Here is a 20,148-nt window from a genome sequence, read left to right as displayed (position 1 = left end):
AATTTGACATTTTAATCAAGTCTATCATCTACTTGTTAATATGCGAGATTTCTTCCTTCGAGGTGTGATAATAATCTGTGAATTAATAATTGTTATCCTATCGATTAAATCTAAACAGGTTGTCAGTCATGTTTAATGTTCAGTTAAGGTAAGCAGATAATTTTAACACTTAAAGTAAATTAACTCAGAGTGGTTTACATTATAATATTATGTGTACAGGCAGTTCTTGGTGTAGGTACAGTCTGTAAATAATCTCATGGCATTTTAAAGTTATTATACCAAGGTAGAAAATTGAATATGAAACTTCAGCCGTACGGGAAATTGGATACAAAAAATGTTTTCGCACGCGCGGTAAAAATTAGAGCAATAAAAAATATAAAAATTTTCTTGAAAATGTACGACAAAAATAAAAAAAAATAACTACTTTGAACGACATAACTAGTTCATATGAATCAGCCAATAATGATGCAGCTGTGATGAATAATGCCATGCATATGAAACTAGAAATTAAAAAAAAAGAAAGATTACCAATGGGGAGAAAAACGAGTCTAAAAACTCATTGTACAAGGGGTTTAAGTTTTACAAAGATTTATCTTTTGAAATAAAAGAAAAAACTTTAAAATATATCAAATCAAATTGAAATAATAATTTCTTGTAAAAGTTTGATATAAAATATAAGGATTTCGTATGGAAGTTATATTATTTCATAAAATGTCATAAACTACCTTGATAATGCTTTAATATATATAGCACTATAAATAAATAAATATTTGCAGTTTAAATATAACTGTTTTTATCAAATTAAAAAAAAAAATCTAAAAATTAAATGTATTATTTATAATATGACTGATGACGATTTTAAACAATACTAATTTCAATGGTATAAATAAATTGAAATGTATTTTTTATTTTATAAGTAAAATAATAATATACATTAATTTATTTGTCGCACATGACAAAGTAAACCTGATTAAATTTGTGGATAAAGTATTTTACTTAACAGTGATTGATAAAATTGCATATAATTTCTATAGAGCTCTTTTTAATTTATTTCATTACATTTAAGAATATATTTAGAAAACAAAGGAGTAAGTAAACATACGTTTTTACGTATATAGAAAATAAATGAGATAGTGGAATGTTTTGTACTTATTTTCAATCAAAGATTATATCATAAATAATATATTATTTTATTTATTTCAATAATATACGATATGAATTATGAGATTTAAAATAGTGGGTTAATGAAAAACAATATTGGTCCTATATTTTTGGATTTTAAAAAAAATATGGAAGATAGTTCAAGATGGTGAATAATTTAATTTTCTGTTTATTTATATTACTTATTCTCCAGATTTGACTGATTGCATCTCTTAATTATACTCGCGCACAGAAATTTCAGCCTTATTTTTGTAGTATTGACGTTGAAGCAGAGTCATTTTCGTATGTTAAAATTTGTCTGTATGTTTCGAACGGAACGGAAAAACAAAAAAAGGAAGGTAAGATGAAACACTTTGTGTAAGGGAGAAAAAGAGGCCCGAAGAGCCGATCGACTGAGGCCCGAGGGGCTGATCGACTGAAGCCCGCAGGGCCGATAAAACGAGGCTCGGATTGCCGATTAAATGAGGCCTTCCTGCAACAGTTAGCGATAGCCGACTGTTGCCTTCTAGTAATTAAAAAACCACATACGAGTATTAAAATAATAATTTGGAAAAATAAATTATAATGGCTTGCATCTTGCTTGAAAGTGGGTGTACTTATGCATAATATTAAACTATTTAATGGTATTAGTTCTACATGTTAACACGTTATGCTTAGATTTTACCATGAGCATATAAATATGATTTTAATACGAGAGGGATGCGGATAAATATGCCATTTTGTTTAATCTATGCATCTCAGTGTGGAGCATTTCCCGCGTTAATTAAATTGCGCTGAAAGCCCCAGGCAGGTGCAGACCGCTCTAATACCCCATTGCGCCTTGAAACGGCAAAGATTCAATGTACGTATTTATATACAAGGCTGTTAAGTTAATGCCTACATATGCAGCCATTTTTGGACGCTAAAGTGTTTTTGAATATTTTATTTAACGGTAAAAGTGCGTTATTATAATTCATGTAATTTGTTTGATTTTTAATATCCTTTGAAACAATGTTTTTTTTGTCTGAAAGCAGATATGAACGTGATTCTTAAAACCATTGTTTAGGAGTTTACGACACTACCACTATCTGACACTTATTTATTTTATTTAAAACAAGTACAAAGAATAGGTACTTTAGTGGATTTATTGTTAAAAGCAATATCTTTCAGCCAACCAAAAAACAGACTGGTCAAAAGAAGGATTGGTCAAAAATTTGTACAAATAAGCCATAAATATATATCAAAAGACACAAACATAAAAAAACCTAATTCATTAAAAATAACAGCTGTTTTAATTGGGAGATAAGGCTTGCACATATTAACTTTTTTTTAAAGTACATTATGTTATGCATATTAAATTATGGGGAATGTGGAACCAGATAATGAGTTTGGAAGGAGAAAGAAAACGAAACCAAGGAAAGAAAAACAAGATTGTTATTATTATTGGATTTGTACCACAACAGGGGGAGGCCTATTTACTTTGGTGAATTATAGCACAAAACACCAGGCTTGAGAATTTCTTTTTCGTGTTTTCATCGGGAATCGAACCCTTAACCTTCCGTGGGTGAATCAAACGTCTTATACCACGGAGGGCGCTAATATACTTTTTTCAACATCGGGTTGAGGTTCCGTGGATAGTGTCTCGAACTCACTGCTCAAAGGCCCGTGGTTTGAATCCCTCTCTTCCCCAACTTGATCACCATTTTCTAATAATGAGTTATTTACAACTCGTTGAAAATGACCCTTAATAAAAAATATTTAGGTAAATCATAAGAACGCAAATATTTATTTTTATAAAAAAAGACTAGTTAGAGATAAAACGGTTACTTTTTCCTAAATATTTTCTTAAAATCCATTTCAGCATTTGGACGAAAAGGTAACAATTAAATATTTTTTTCGGTGCATCTGGCCTTGCAACTATTTTTTCTGAAAAAATCTTACTTGAAAACGACTCATGAAGCAACAGTAATTTATATATGTACACAGCGTTATAATAATATCAGGCAGGATTTGCGGCGTTCTTTATTATACAAAATCGTAATAATACCATATTTTGTAAGTCTTATTTGTTTTCACCCAACGATATCAAATAGACCGACTCATCTGTGGTTTCCTAATTGTTTTACAATCACATTGTAAAATAAATCTCGGATAGACCGCCCGCGCCCGACATATCATTCTAGTGCCCAGCATCCATCACCATGAACTGGAATGGAACCTCTCCTCAACCACTTTAGGAACACATTTATGTTTTATAGAACCGTAATATTTATTTAAAACCCAACGTCGATCCATATTTAGAACGATAATAATCTGACCAAACCTTAAGACCCTACTAATATTTTTTTGCTTTACCCGGTCAATCTCGAATCAAAATGTAATTATTTTGCCATTTTTATTGAAAAGATGAGTTGTAAAATTTACAATTGAATTTAAAAAATGTTATTACATATTTTTTTCCAAATACATTCGATACTATTTATTTTTAATGTTTTTTTTATATATTTTTAAAACATTAAAAGCACGAATAAAAAAATCATTATTAGTTTGAAGAATTAGCATTTTAGAAAAAAAAACATTTTTTCCAAGTCATTTTTACCATAAATTATTATGAAAAATTATCTAACAGACTTATTTGTATAAGATTTCATTTGTGCACAGATAAAAGTGAATTTAACTCTGCTGTTCAAATTGACAATTCAAACGATATTTTAATCGTTAATTTATAACTTCAATTTTTTTTCTCCGCAACAGGCCAGGAGACCCAAATGCAGGGGTGAATCACAGCACATAACATCCAGGCTTTATTTATATGTTCCCACCGGTAATCGAACCCAAAACCTTCGGTTCGCGAGTTTAACGTCTACTACACCACGTAGGCCACCAATAAATAAATGACGAATCGATTTACACATGAATATTTATATTTTTAAATGTTTATATTAAGAAACGAGCAATACAGGTAATTAATTAAGATTTTATAGTGTGTTCCTTAATTTAAAGAAAAATATTTAAAAAAAACAACATTTGGTGTTAAATAGTTCATTGGATTAAATATGTATATCATGTATAACAAGAATAGACACGATAGAAGGCTATGGTCTATATTCCTACCCCGAAGGTGTAGCGGCATTATCTCTGTTTGTTTAAACTTTTATAATACAATTTCGGTTTATGATATTTCTCTCTAATTTTACAACCACGCGGTCGGCTATAAATAAAAAATATAAAACATTTTAATCATCATAAAGGCAGTCAATTAGAAGAGGCTTTTTAGAATAGAAGAAGAGGTGGGTAATCCGTTCTTCGAATTAGTTATCTTTAAAAGGTTGTATATCCAGTGCTAAATAAATATAATTAACGCCTATTAAATTTTATGGTCCTTTGGTAGAACTATTAGTATCGTTTTAATATTGGTAGCTCTCATAACGATTTTCTCGTTCACAGCTCCTTATCAAGTTATGTGCTTTGACTCATATTAATCAACGGTTTGTTATTATGATTATGACGTCATTTATTTTTACGTCAATAAATACATTTTTTTTATAAATGCACAACGAACGTATTGTTTTGACAAGCATGTCAATAAATCCATTAAATTTACGTGAAAATGTCATTTAGTATTGTCATGTTTATTTATTTTCAGAACAATGACAGACATACAAAACAAAATAGAAATGTTCCGGTCATATTTTATTACTGTCCACAGCATGTAAGCCACAACAATCAAACAGAATTGGAAAAATAAATAAAATACAAAAATCCATTTAAGAACTTGTAAATTTAAATGATTATCAAATTTGTCTTTTTATTGAACAAAAATGAAATATTTTATTATCTCTTAACTTTGTAGATGAATAATATTATTAATAGATACTGTTGGAAAATATTGCAAATTTATATATATAATTCTTCTGTACGTGTGATGTCACTGTACTCCTGCTAAACGGCTTAACCGATTTACGTGCGGTTTTCAGCGAAATGTAGATTTTTGCGCTGCGCGTGTTCGTAGATATTAAAATTTTCAATCGAATCAGTAAAAAAAAGTTGAAGGATGTTTTTTTTTTTGTGTTTAATAAATGTTTTTTTTTAATGTCTACAAACAACATTAGCTTTTTATGAATCCCAATCAGATTCTTTCCTTTACATTCCTTATAATTTCTTCCTATTTATTTATTTTTATTAGATTTTAGGTATAACTAAAATAATATTAATTTACATTAAATACCTTTTTGAAAATCGCATTCACGAATAAAGTGCACCCCTGTTGGTGAGAAGAGCCGAGTTTGACATTATTTGCAAAAATAATTATTTATTTAAAAATGAATTATTTTGTGTTTTAGAATTCAACCATAAACAAGTACCTAGGTACCTAAATAAATTAAATAATTAAATATGAATCATTTTTAGTTTTTCAATTTGATCATAAACAAGTACCTACGTATCAATGAAAAGTCTTTTTCCAAGGTAATAACCGACAAGCCAACGTTCAGGCAGGACAGCGTCTGTCGGGTTCGCTAGTATCTCTATATAATTGTTAAAACAGACAAACATTATAAGTTTTTTTTAATGTATGTAACTTAGCCGGTACGTGTTTTGATCTTTCTTTACGCATATAACCCAATTATTCGTTATATTTAAATATGTTATAAGTGTTTTTTTTAAATAAAAAAAGGAAATATTCGAAATATTCTTATGATTTACCTAAATATTTCTATTTTGGGGGTCGTTTTTAACGAGTTGTTAATTCAATATTATAAAATGGGAATCAAGCTGTGGTAAAGTGGGGTTCGAACCACGGACCTCTGATCCGTGAGTCCGAGACACTATCCACGGAACCACAACCCTATTCATTTAACTTAACTTTTTCGGTGCACCAAGGTCCGTATTCTAATGGGAATTTAAAATTTATCTTTTATTTTATCTACAAAGTAAAATTAAGTTTTCTGTACTAAAAATATTATATATTTACATTTTTAAAAATCTAAACATGTTTAATTACAGGTCACCGATGAAGATATTTTGAATTTTCATACAAATGGACACATTTTCGTTCATAAATATCAATGTTATCTCGATATGTACCGATGAAGATAAAGTTTGTAATCGCGGCCTTGCGCAAAGTTAAGTCAGAGTTGTCTTTGACTATCTATAAAGTAAAGTCAAAATATATTTACAAAAATGTGTTTATTTGTATGAAAATTAAAAGTATATTTGTCGGTGACCATTGACTAAGTTTAAATATAAAAAAAACTGTAAATAATATTACATATATTTTCCATCCAGAAAACTTAATTTTGCTTCGTTGATAAAACTGAAGATAAATCTTAACTTCCCATGGCCTTGGTCCGCGGGTATGAACGCTATATTCATCGACACATATTGAGACGGTATAAAGTAACATCGAAATTTATGAACTAAAATGTAAATATTTGTATGAAGTTCAAAGTACCTTCGTCGGTAACCTGTAATTGAAGATGTTTAGAAAAAAAATTCTACACAAATTATTTTTTTCATACAAAAAGCTTAATTTTTATTTGTACATAAAATTGAAGAGAAGTTTTAATTTCCCATTAGAATACCGGCTATGGGCTTTGATTACAATGGGAAGTTTACGGGATAATGGGAAATTACACTTTCATCATTTTCAGTTTAACATTAAAGTTGTTTATTTTTCACAATACTAGGCTCGTAATATTTGCTCTGTATCCCGGCAGATAAATAATTAAGTTCGGTGCGTGAAATAGAACTCCGGACGAGTGTTTTCAAATCGATGGCAACTCTCGGGTAAAAATCCTAAAAAGAAAATCTAGTAGAGAGAAGTCCACCTTCTAGCGTAATATTTGGCGTCTTCACCTACTATTTTTAAGGTCCTTGGTTCAATTTCTGGTTGGAAAATATTGATTTTTAAGGTTATTTAAATTGCAATATTTCATTGTTTCTGAACTGGCACTTGAAACACATAACTGATTACCTTACCTTCACGTAACAGATCATTGAAATACGCAGCTTTCGGTTTGCCAATTCAGTACCCTACACACCACGGGGTAAGGAAAGGGGAATGACGATGAGCCTTTAAAAAATTAAAAAATACTAACAGGCAAAGAGAAATCTCAAATAGTTATATTACCATAGATTAAGTTTAAATGCAAATTCCGAGATTAAAGGATACGTACTATCAATGGATTCTCAATTGATTGACATTGCATGAAATTAGGTAATAAAGATTCGGTTTTTATTATCATTTCATAAAATATTTAAACACTAGAATCATTTGGATGGCGTTTATTTTAAAAATAAATAACAATGTTTTGAATATTCACGAAAAATAATATCCGGTAAGTATATTGGATGCATTAATAATAATAATGAAGATATGTTTAATCAGGTGTGGAGAAATATGAGTGCCGTGTGCCCGATGGACTATCGCATACTTATCTCATACTCAAATCGTACTAAATTTATAAAAGATTAAGATAAAATAAGTAAAGTTGTCACCATTTCTGGCGGGTGTGGTAAATAAAATTCAATGATACTCGTATATTGATATTGTTGCATTGTTTTTAATACAAATATGAACTGCAAATAGTACTCGTATGTAAGTTGCAAGCTGTTGTGGGTAGTTGGTACCGCACATGAGCGGATTATTGAACAAACGGTTTTCGGCAAATCTTTTAATGTGACCGTGTGTGCTTAGCGATTTATAACTAACACGTTAAATGAAATCAAATACTAGAATTTTATAGAAACGCCGCTTAATCGATTTTCACGCGATGGTTAACACGTCCAAAAAATTAACACAATTGTGATTTGCTTATTACCTTGACGGGAAAGGCCATTGGATTATAATACTATACACGATACTAGATGGAACTAAGGGACGCGGGATTGACGACAGGGAGGCGAGAGTGCGTCTGGTGATGTTCTCTTTTCTGATTATTTGCATGTCTTAAATTACATTAAGTTAACCCGCAGAATTCGGCAATCCGCATATTGCGAATCTGAGATTCAGACGGTGTTTGTCGAAATGCCTTTCGGTTGCATTGCTAATTCGACCGTTTGAGTATATTACACCGGTTTCCAGATGGAGCGTGCTGCGTCAACAAACACCCTCCAAAATTCTCTATAGGCTGCCAACTCTTATGCGATTTCCCAAGTCAGGTCGTTTGACATTAAATGCCGATGAATCGTTAGAAATAGACGTCAAAAACCCAATGACTTGTTAAAGAGACAAGCATAGTTAAGGCTCTGAGTACATAGCATGCATTTGTTTCCTAAACAACTAATTTAAACCTGATTCTATTAAGATTGTAGGACTTGATTCTGCTACAAACGAAGAAAAATCTGTTGACTTTTGTAGCTTAGCTCTCGAAATAGTTATTTTTAAGTGTCACTTGAACCGCGTTCCGTAATAAGGTCCGTGGAACTCGAGGAATCCATAGAAAAAGATATTCGCCATTGTTTCTTCGCCAACAAAAGGAACAATCACACAAAATGGCCATCTATTGCTAAACCGCAACAAAAAGGACCGGTTTATTAAATAGAAGATCGTTTTGACTTACATTTCATAATATTTGTAATGGATAGTTGAATAAGGGCGGCCCAGTCGCCTTTGCAAAGGGAAGAAAGGGGCTTCGGTTTTGGATAAAAAAAACATGACAAACGAGTGAGGTGCGACGTAAATATTTGTGAGGCCCGCCCGCCGCGAGGGCACCTGAAGCCAGGGGTCCTAAAAGACAAGGAATAGGTTCAGGAAAATTATTTGTTTTCGAAAAAGCATCTGCACAAAAGGGAAATCAACTCAAATAATTGTGAAAATAATTAAGATAATGGTAAAGCAACAAAACTCGCCCAATATAACTAATATTTAACTTTATTGATCCAACTGGCCCTTATTTGATTTGTCTAGATTAAAATAATGTTCATCCCTTAAAAATTGATACCTTCGTGTTTATACGTAAAATATACTATGCATTAAGGACTAACTTTTTAAAGCGTGTTAGGGAGTCGAAAACTGTAATTCTCATCGATATTAATTACCTGTATAATATAATGACCTTTAATCTGCACAATCTTTAAAAACAGTCCCTTTTATATTTTTTAAATGGCTGTAGAACGTAAAACAATAGTATTGTCTTAACCACTAACGTATAATAAATAGACACGCTATTCTTGTCTTACTAGGTATATCTAAAATATAGCAAATATTGCGTTGCCTTCAACAAAAAAAAAAGTAAGTATATTTCGATTCACATGCAAACATTTTCGATCCTCGTAAGAAAGAGATATAAATATTTGCTGAGTTCATATTTAATTCTATGTAACTCATTACTTATAGATAATCTATAATTTATATTATTATTATATTGTGAAAAATGTACAAAAAATATGACTTAATATTACTTTCTTGTACTTATGCAATAAATTGGATTATCTTCAGTAGTAAAAATATATATTTATATTGTTTTACAAATGGATCTATTACGCCCTTCTTTTGGGTTTATTTCATCATACCTCGTTAGTCTTGACACATAAAAACGAAATTAATGCTTTATTAAGAACTGTGTCCAGGCGGATAAAGAATACAGCTCTCTGTGTGAAATATAACCGGAACGACGACTGTTTTTGACTTGATGGCGACTCGCGTAAAAACTGTAAAAAAGAAAATCGAATAGAGATAAGCCTTCCTCGTAGTGTAGTGGTTGGCGTTTTCACTTCTATCCTTGATGTCCTGGTTTGATTCCAGGCTGGCTGGACGTGAAATATTTACAATAAAGGTTGTTTAAATAGTAATATTTAATTGTTTTCGGACTAGCACCTAAAGTCTTGACATATGACCAAGGTACACTGCATTTAGTGTTTTGATGCAGTGCCCTATGTACCGCCGAGAGGCTACAGGGGGATAAAGATGAAAACTTGTCTATTATGCAATAAAAGCACTCCCTCTATATACCTGCAAACTGTTTTAAGACCAAGGGTCTTCTTATCGGTTTTGCTCATACAAAAAAAAAATCGAGTAGTTTTATTTATTTTCAATGTGACAAACCGCGATTTTATTTGAATTTTACTCTTCTGCTGAAATTGCCCCTTTCACTAAAAGTTTGGAAATATATATAGAGAGCTTATATTGGATATTGTTTTTCTTCCTCGTGACCATATTTCAATGAAGAAGTTCAGCGGATTTTCGATTCTTTTAATTTGTTAATAGACTATCAAACAAAGCCAAACAAAAAAAAAGAATTTTGTTTGTGTTCTCTTCGGTGAGTTGTCCTGATTGGTGAGTTGGTTCCCCGAAAACTGGAAATCTATAACAACGCTCTATAATTGGTTGATTTAGAAAAAATGTGACGTCATTCAAAGTAGTCCAAATTTTATTAAAATATTTTTTTATTAATTTCTTCATTCATTTCAGAGAAACTTCTCAGTACAATTAAATGCACTAATTTTTACCGCATGTATGAAAATATTTTTTTTATTCAGTTTTACGTAGCACTGAACTTATTAAACAAACAGTAGCGAAACTGATTCATTCACTTGTATAATACAGCAAAAAAATCCATTATTAGATTACTTTCACTATCTTAAAGGGTTACCTAACTCTACCGATGCTCTTCATACGAGTCATTAAAATATTAATCCCACTTGTCTACAAAAAATTGGGGGTGCTCTAAATATTTTTGATGAATTTAATTGTGTATTAATGTAGTTTGAGGACCATTGGAAATGAAGCCTTTGAAGGCATCTCGCGGAGATATATTTAGCATTCTGAAGCTTCTTTGCTATTCTCCGACGTTTGCAAATACTTCTATTTTTAAGGTTGATTTATAGACTTAGCGGAAATTGTTACAAGCAAAAACTCATTGTTATTCAAAATTGTATTTATTTGCACTCACAATAAAAAATAAAAATAAAATAAGTAAAATTGTCCCTGAGATTGAGAATTTCTTATTTGTATTTATTCATAGAACAATATTTAAATAAAACAGTGTAATTTAACACCAAATTACTTTATAATTTATCAGTATCCGAAATCAGTAGTTTTTTTTTTACAAAAATAAAGTTAACATGTAGTTATGTTATCTTTTAGTTGGACGTATCTATTTTATGTCAATCTTTTGATTAAAATGATTGATTAAAGTAGTCAATATTATGAAATACATAATCACTTCGTGTTCCAATAGTTAACACTTAACACTTAACACTTCCGTACATTTATTCCATCTTATCACGTTAAAAATATCATATGAAAAAATGTATATTTTAATTGTTTGTTCCAAAGACTCCACTTTCTTGGTTACAAATATACTATAGGAAACGAATTTGAATTTGATTTTGAAACAATTAAAAAAGACGCTTAATTTAAAACAATCTACAAATGTATCTTAGTTATTAATGTAATTCGTTTTATATAAAAATTAACCTGTCTCGATAATTTCATAGTCATGTTCTTTTTCGTTGAATTACATAATATCAACCATACAGATTAAACTTTAATATATAGATTATTTATAAATTGATATAAATACTATGTTCTCTTTCCTGTAGTGGTAGATGGACCGCTGTATTGGTACACCAACCGTATCTTGATAATTTTTGCAACATGAGGGATAGATGCTGGTCTTGTGCTTTTAAATTCATACATATACTCATGTTTAATTTTTCTCTAAATAAAGTTAATTGAATTAATTTAAATGATCTTTTTCTTAAACGGTTATTTTTATAGTTGAAGACTATGAAATATTTCAATGTAAAAACACATTTTTTAAATAAATATTTTATTTCAACCTTGTCGGGAATCGAACCCGAGACCTCTTGCATGGTAGGCAAACGCGCTGACCATTAGTAACTGCCGAGACTTCCATATTCCCTTTCTCAAGCTTCTATCTATGATAATATATTTACCTTTTGCATGTAAAACTCGCAACCTTTTAGCGTCAAAGCGTCCGATTTCAAGCCCAGTGCGCCCTAGTTTCATCGTCAAGAATTGAAGACTGTCCCTATCTGTTTGTCGCGTGTTTTTTCACAGATCCGATAAGCCAGGGACGTTGCTCCATTGTTATCTGCGGTTCGAGGCCCGGGAGGGGTCTAAATTAAAGGGCCATATATCAGGAGGCCGCGGGGGCCGACCACACGCCGGGGACAAGTGCTAAACCAAAGAGATTTACTATTCCCAGGGACTATTAGCACTGTTTCGCTCCGTGTGTTACCGGTACGACAGACGAGAACCGGGAACCGGGAACTCATCTCATTCAGACAAGATGATTCATAAAAAAATATATTATGCCCCCCTAATTTAAAACCAATTCTTTGAATAAAACGTCGCTTTTTACTTCGGGCTGTTGATTTCACAGCTTGATTCTTGTACCAGAAACCTAAGCGCCTTTAGTTTGTTGTGCCGCCAGGATGGGTGGGCCAGATTGTATCTCTACGCTATGAAAAGCGATTTAACATGTGAGCAATGTGTAAAATACTGGCTTATCACTGCTGATGAACAATGAAATGACAGCTGCTTTTTTACTCCGCGGCTCGAATTTAGCGGAATATTAGTCATAATGATCTAATAGATTATAATCGGTACTCGCGTGCTGTTGGGATGTTTTCTCACAGTTAGAGAGGGTTGTAAGTTGTAACATATTTGAGGATATTTAATGATTTTACAATGGATTGAATTCCTTATCAGCGTTTCCGAGTATTTGTATAGGGTCGTAACTTATAAACTTTCAGGCCGGGGTACCTTTTTTTATTGGAACTAAAGCGTTATCGTTTATATTATAGATAGTAGCGGTGTTGTTATGTTGATTGATGTTAAGCTTTTATTGTCCAGTGTCTCCTTTTTTAGTACTACTTATACCTTCACGCTATTCTCTATAGTTGTTGGTAGAGGATAGAGCGCCACATGTATCTCAGTTGGTGTTCAATCTTATCTTCCACTTTAATAGATACATATTGTCTTGCAAGAAATTCGATCAATTTGACTTTTGACATTTTTTTAATATTTTTTATTTTTTATTTATCAATAACAAATTAAAATACAATATTAAAACTAAATACACTTTTTTACATATATCAAATACATATATTTACATTAACGTTTCCCATTACGTAAAAAGAAATAAACAATTCTTGTGTACATAATGGGGAGTGACGTCTTACAATAGATTATTTTATATTAATCAATAATATTTTTAAAATAACATATATAAATTACAAAAAATATATTAACGATATATTTAATCAGTGTTACATAAAGATGAATTAAAGATGTAATTTTTTACTTCTTTCAAATAAGATTTTGATTTTTTTGATCATTTTAAGTCTTCGTCCAAAGTGATCATGTACTCTCATTACCATTCCTCTACTCGACCTGCGTGACTAAACCATCTTCGTGACATAATTAATATATTGTCGTATAATTGTTACAATTTATGTATCTATTATTATTTTATTACAATACTTTGAATTTGTCCTAATGTTAGTAGACAAAAGACTGAATATTCCCTTCTCTAAAATGATCTCCATCCCTGTTGTAATTTGGTAGTATTATTATTTTATTTATTTAATTCTATGATAATAACCATAGTTTATCTATAGTATATAATACAATATTATTTACATTATTACTTATTCTAAAACGATTGTTTTATGTACAGTTATATTATAATAATTTATACATATTCATTACATGTTTTATGTTTGGGTTAGTGTTTTTTGCAAAAAAAGTCTACATTTTTATTCAATTGTATTTCTGCTGTCATTTTTTTGTATTTTCTGGCCTTTCTTTATTCCTTTATACATAACTCAAGCAGTTTTAGGATATTGCTTACGATTTATTTTCGGGTCCTATATTTTTAGAGCCTCTTGTTGCATAGTTATGAAAGAGTTCATCATTTTACAACTTAGGATTTGATTTTCTGATCAGTTGTCATAATATCTAAAACATCGGTCATCTTAAAAACAAAAAATTCACACAACAGTTTTGCGTTGTTAGTTTGTTGTTTAAATATAAAATAAACGGTTTTAGGAAACCCAAATCGGTGTTTGGCTTATCCAAGGCTTAGAGGGGTTATTCCTTGAAAATAAAAAATGTTTTACTTTTACAAATTGATGCCAGGACTAAAACATCTAAGACTGATCATAAGACTGCACAAAATAGTGAAATAAAGAGTAAAAGTATTTATTTTTTATTTATTCAAATTTGCACATTAATTGTCTGTTCCCGAGAATTCTCTCTCTCGGGAACAAACACACTGATAATGAAAAATTGATGTGTTTGCTGTAACTTTATCGAACTTCAAAAAACAATTATTTTTAAAAATTTTGAATAAAAATTAAGTTTTTTATATACCTACTTGTATACCTACGTATATATTTTTTATTTTGAGTTTTATTTTTATATTTGTAAATTGTTTATAACCTATGTATGTGTAAAAGCCTCTTGGGCATTAATAAATAAATACAGCCCTACTGCCAATTACTTTCTTTTCAAAATCCACTAGTATCTGAAAAGTACAATGATAGGTAGTGCAATGGATAGTATCCACACTCCATACTCTCTTATGTTAGCAATCAGCCCAATTAGTAAGCACTTCCTTTTATGTAACGCCGCAGTTGATCGCGCCCAGCTGCTCTCCTCCCATACAAGTTGTCATATTATATAGCGAAACGCAATTACCGATATCAATTACCTTTTTAGTGTCGGTGGTTGGTGAACGTATCGGCACACGCAGTCAACAAGTTATCGATCATAGTTTCAGTGTAAACTGGTTTTGTATAATTACGGACGGGTACGGTAATACAGAAATTTCTCAGACCTGCCTTATCTTCTGGGAAAGAAAAGCATTTTTTTTATATAATTTTAACCCCGTGTATCATAACGGCACAAAATATCCAGATTGAGAAAAATAACATAAATGTTGTTTAATTTATTTTACGGAAACAAACAGTCGACAATGATATAATAACATAAAAAAAATACGGTTTAAAGACATTCCAGCGAAGTTTCTAAATAAAAATCATACATATTAAATTGTGGTACAACAAAAGGGTGTGTTTATGTGTATTTGTATGAGAGTAAGTGTAGGGGTGTGTTTGTGTGTATTTGTGTGGGAGTAAGTGTTCAGGTGTGTGTAAGTGTGCGCATCATTAAATAAGAAGTGGGATCGTATCGTAGCCAGAAAGAATTGAGTCTTAATTTATTTTTAAATAAATTAAGGGTCATGTTTAATATATCAATGGATGAAAAAAAAGCTTTATAGTTAGAACAAGAACGATAGAGGAAATATTGTTGTGCATAGTTAGTGCTACAGACTGGCAGATGAAAATAATACTTATTTTTTGTCACGCGAAAGTGGACATTAAGATTAATTTTGGTGTGTTGGTTAAAAAGTCTACTTTAATATTTAATAATTTATATAAATAGCATAATTCAGATATAGCGCATATATTTTCAAGGGTAAAAAATCTATTTTGTTTAGAAGATTGGCTGTAAGCGCAAAGAGTTTTATTATTTTTATGATCTATATATCTATGATATAAAAAAGGAAAATATATTTTTGATCCACGTGTAATCAAGTAAAATTAAAAAAATAAACAAAACCCAAATTTAAAAATAAAATAAACAAAAATATTGATCGGAGATAAGTCCACCTCGTTGTGAAGTGGTTGACGCTTTCATCCACCTTTCTGAGGTCCTGGGTTCGATTCCTTGCACGGTGAACGTGAAGTATTAATTTTAAAGTTTTTTGCCTGAAGCGAAAGACTGATCACCTTACATTACCAATACAGTGCCCTATAGTTGTAGGTAGAAATAAATAATTATGTTTTTATTTATTCTAACAGTATAAGCCTGTAACAAAATATAAAAAATACAATCATTAAAACAAAACAATCGTGTTCATAAAAAAATTAACTAAAAAATTCAGTGGCAAACGTAGAAATAAAAATTAATAGTAACTTTAGCAGTCAAGACAAAATAGCAGAATAAAAAAATAAATAATAAAAAAAAGTTTTTTAGTCAGAAATGCAAGTATCGTAACGCACATTTTTATATTAATGTAATCAGCTGTAGATACAGTATTACACATAGTTAATAACTATTAGAGATTGGAAAAGAAATGCCAAAAAAATATCAACTCGTATTATAACTTCAGTAACAATAAATGAAAATGGTATTTTAAACAATAGTTAATTTCGTTTTAATAGAGAAAATACGGCGATTAATTTTATTTCTTAATCCAATAAAATGGCGATTCAATCAATTTATCATGTCGCCACTCAACGAGTGTCCCAGAAACATGTAAAAAAGCGCAAACTCCTGCGAGGCATTAGCGCGAGATTCTTCAATGAAAGGGGTGAAAAAAGGCTTCGATCGGATAAGTAGACAGCCTCTGTCGTCAATTAAATTCCTTTCCAGCCAATAGTCTCCTTTCTCGTCGTGCGTTCATATATTACGTAGGTACTGAAGTATTGTGTGAGTGTAGTGGCTAGTTAGTATGTGTGGGGAGTGCTTGTCCAGAACAAATTGCTTCCATTATGGAATTACAAGAAAAAAAGTGTTATATCCATCAACGTTGTAGTTTTTAGTATTATTGTATATTGAATTATACATTGTTAACCAATGCGTTTTGATGCATTGAGATGGTTTATCGATATTAAAAATAAACGCTTGTCCGCCTCGTAGGGAAATATTCAGCTCGTTTGCCTACCATGCAAGAGGTCTCGGGTTTGATTCCCGACATGGTTGAAACGAAATATTTATTTCAAAGGGTGTTTTATCACTAGGATATTTCATCTCAGATCATCTTACCTTCATGCATACAAAAATATCAAGATGCTCTGGGATTGGTAATTGGTGTATATGAAAAACAAATGAAATAACAAATAAGCCAATGACAGTTTTTCCTAAGTAGCACAACAGTAAGTTAAAACATATTCTAAAACATAAAAAAATAATTAACCAAGTAAAAAAAAAAACTGCAAATTATTTGGAAAACAAACGTCACTCGTTATTATGATCATTCGCAAATAAATATTTTTTTAATAATTTTGTTTATATATCAAAATTATTAAAAGTTCTCCACAAATATGAATTTTGTCTATAAATAAGATGAAACAAGAGAAGCATAAATAATGTTTAAAATTTTTTGAAGAGTTATTTTTGTACATTTTCCTCAACGTTTTTTTGATTCGTAATATAAGTGACATAGTTTTTTAATACTGAGTTTTTCTATTGCTATTTTATGCGATATTTACTGAATACGAAGTAATAAAAATTAGGTTCCTTAGCGCCATGGAGTGCCTATCGGCCTATTATTTTATTGGCTGCAAGATTCTACCTGAAGTCGTGCGTTCGATTTTCAAACTGTTTTTTAAATACCTTTATCTTCGAGACGATGGATATTTTGTCTTGTCCAGTATTCTCCTTTATCAGTCCGGGGTCGGGACTACTGTGCCTGTTTCATTCTTTCTCGTTACAAAATCGGGTCGATTTCTCTTTTGCACGTATGTACGGGATCAGTGACTTTTGATATTTAATAAGACGGAATCGGTTACTTATATCCTGTAGCGAGAGTCGAAGCGAAGATCCTTTGGATGTTTTATACATGATTTTAAATTCAGAATTTTGATCAGCTTAGTTACATTTGTAGTGTTTATTTTTTTATATATTTTTTTTAGATTTAGTGGTATTTATCAAATTATGAACTGTAAAATCAAACATTAAAATGGTTTTTGTTTATTTGTTACCTATTGGATTTTAAATAATTTATTTAATTTAAAAAAAAATCTAATATTGTTTTATATCCCCGATTCGTGTTAGTTCAGGTTTTTTTTGCTATCAAAAGAATTCATATATCACACACGTAAATGGGTATATCATTCATTATTTTGTTACCGGGTTAAAGTTTACCACGTTTATTTTACATTTATTTTCCAAAAACGTACGTTTATTTGTATGTAAACGTAATTTTGACTATTTTGTATGAAATTCAAAAATTTTTTTGTACGTCACTTATAAATTGCAGATTGATCATACATAATAAATATTGATCAGATCGCTTACGTTGACTCTTAATATTTGCACATAGATATAAAGCCAAATAAAATAAACAATGTAGCAACATATACTCGTATATTTCAACTAAGTCCTTTGGAAAAGTTTAAATGTTCAACATATTAATTGCTCAAACATTTTCTCATCATAAATAATTCAAGGCTTCGAGAAATATTACGGTGATATGATCTTAATGTGGTTACGTGGTTTATGCGGTTCAAATAATGTATAACAATATCATTAAAAATGCACCCTTCGATTATTAATTAGTTCTATATAAAACGATAAAAAAAGCGTTGTTCCGCGATAAAAAAATATTTATTTTTTATTGCGTTATCTTATTACATTTTACTATGTCAAAGTAGATATACTGAGTTATACAACTATAGATAAAATAAACACAGTTTATATAATTACAAAGGCATTTTTTCGTGAAGGTGTATATACAATCAAATCCTTAAAATAAAAACATGCCGCACCGCGTAAAGTTTATTCTATGCAGTCATAGACTAAAAAGCAGATACGCAAACAGCGAAAAACAAATGATTTATAGGAATTGGAAAGCTATTTTTCAAACATAATATTCCGTAAAAAACTCATCATGCTTAGGCTGTGTTTCATCATTCATTACAAGATATTTCAACACATCTCCAACAGGTGTAGTGAAGATCACTCAACGCGGAATATTCAAACTCGCGTTAGTACTGCAATGCTTTCAGTAAACAGATTCTATCCAAGTTATTTGTAGCGTAAACAAATGTTAAAGTTGTTCAATTTGCATTGCGATTGTCAGAACGATCGTGTTTGGAGGCGCTAATATGTCCTGTCAACATTTCAGTTTGTCGGGTTTAAAGATGCGTAGTGTCTTCTGAGGAGACTGGAACCTGGACGAACGTTCGTACATACTTACACATATTGTGTGACGACACTTGAGCGGCTAACTGATGAAACAAATATTAGATATTGACGTTACAAGAACATATTTTCACCCAACAAAGTATTAATCTACGACATCTACGTATCACTTAACTTCCTTTAAAATTTTAAGAATGAAATCGCAAAACTAGCTTTATATTTATATAAAAAACGTAGAAATAACATTGAATCCATATTTATGTTTAATTTACTGAATAGCTTAATTGGAACAAGTGGCATTCAATGTTCCAATCCTCTGGTTGCGAAATAATAATTCGCTGTTCCTCGATCAACACAGCACAAACTATGGCTTACACGCATCAATGTCACGATTATGTCGTATTGTAAACTTAGACAAGATCTGGACTTTTTTATGTAAGTCTTTATAGATTTAAAAAATCACTAAGATAGACCGGATCTTGTCTTGAGGTAGTAATTTTTATTATTTTTTTCCTAGCTTTAATTTTATTTAGTTGTATTTTATTTTATTAGTGCCTGTATTTATTATAAGAAATTGTATTTACCATCGTTAGAATGGACTGCATAAGTCCGTCAAATAAATAAATAAATAATTTCACTACAAACGTTTTCGAATAAATGTATGTGTATGAGAAAATAAAAATTGCAAATCAGTGTATTATGCAATTTATTTATTTGGTCGTAAGTTACATATTTAATATCATTACATCCGAAGCGTGATGTGTAATATTCGGTTTTGCTTAAAAAGTACAGTTCAATTATCTAAAGTACTTTCGTACATTTTATTTCCCGACATTAAAATAATGATTTACTCAAATCTGACTTCGGGAATGATAATTGTACGACGCAAAGGCTATTGATTAATGATTACTGATACTCTGTTCTGTGTGCCGGCCCAAGAGAGACGGTTCATTTCTCGGGAGTGCGTAATGTATGGCTCATAAAAGTTACTCAAAACCGATAATGTTAATATGAGAAGGAAATAGGAAGGTGCCATCCGAGGCGTGGGAGAACAGAGCCAGTGTTGCACGATTTATTAGCCACTTTGTACATTTTTATATGAT

The sequence above is a fragment of the Micrasema longulum genome, unplaced genomic scaffold, assembly GCF_059751315.1.
Source record: "Micrasema longulum isolate JH-2025_06_02 unplaced genomic scaffold, ASM5975131v1 h1tg001791l, whole genome shotgun sequence".
NCBI classification, from domain to species: Eukaryota; Metazoa; Arthropoda; class Insecta; order Trichoptera; family Brachycentridae; genus Micrasema; species Micrasema longulum.
Note: the sequence above shows the minus strand (reverse complement) of the source record.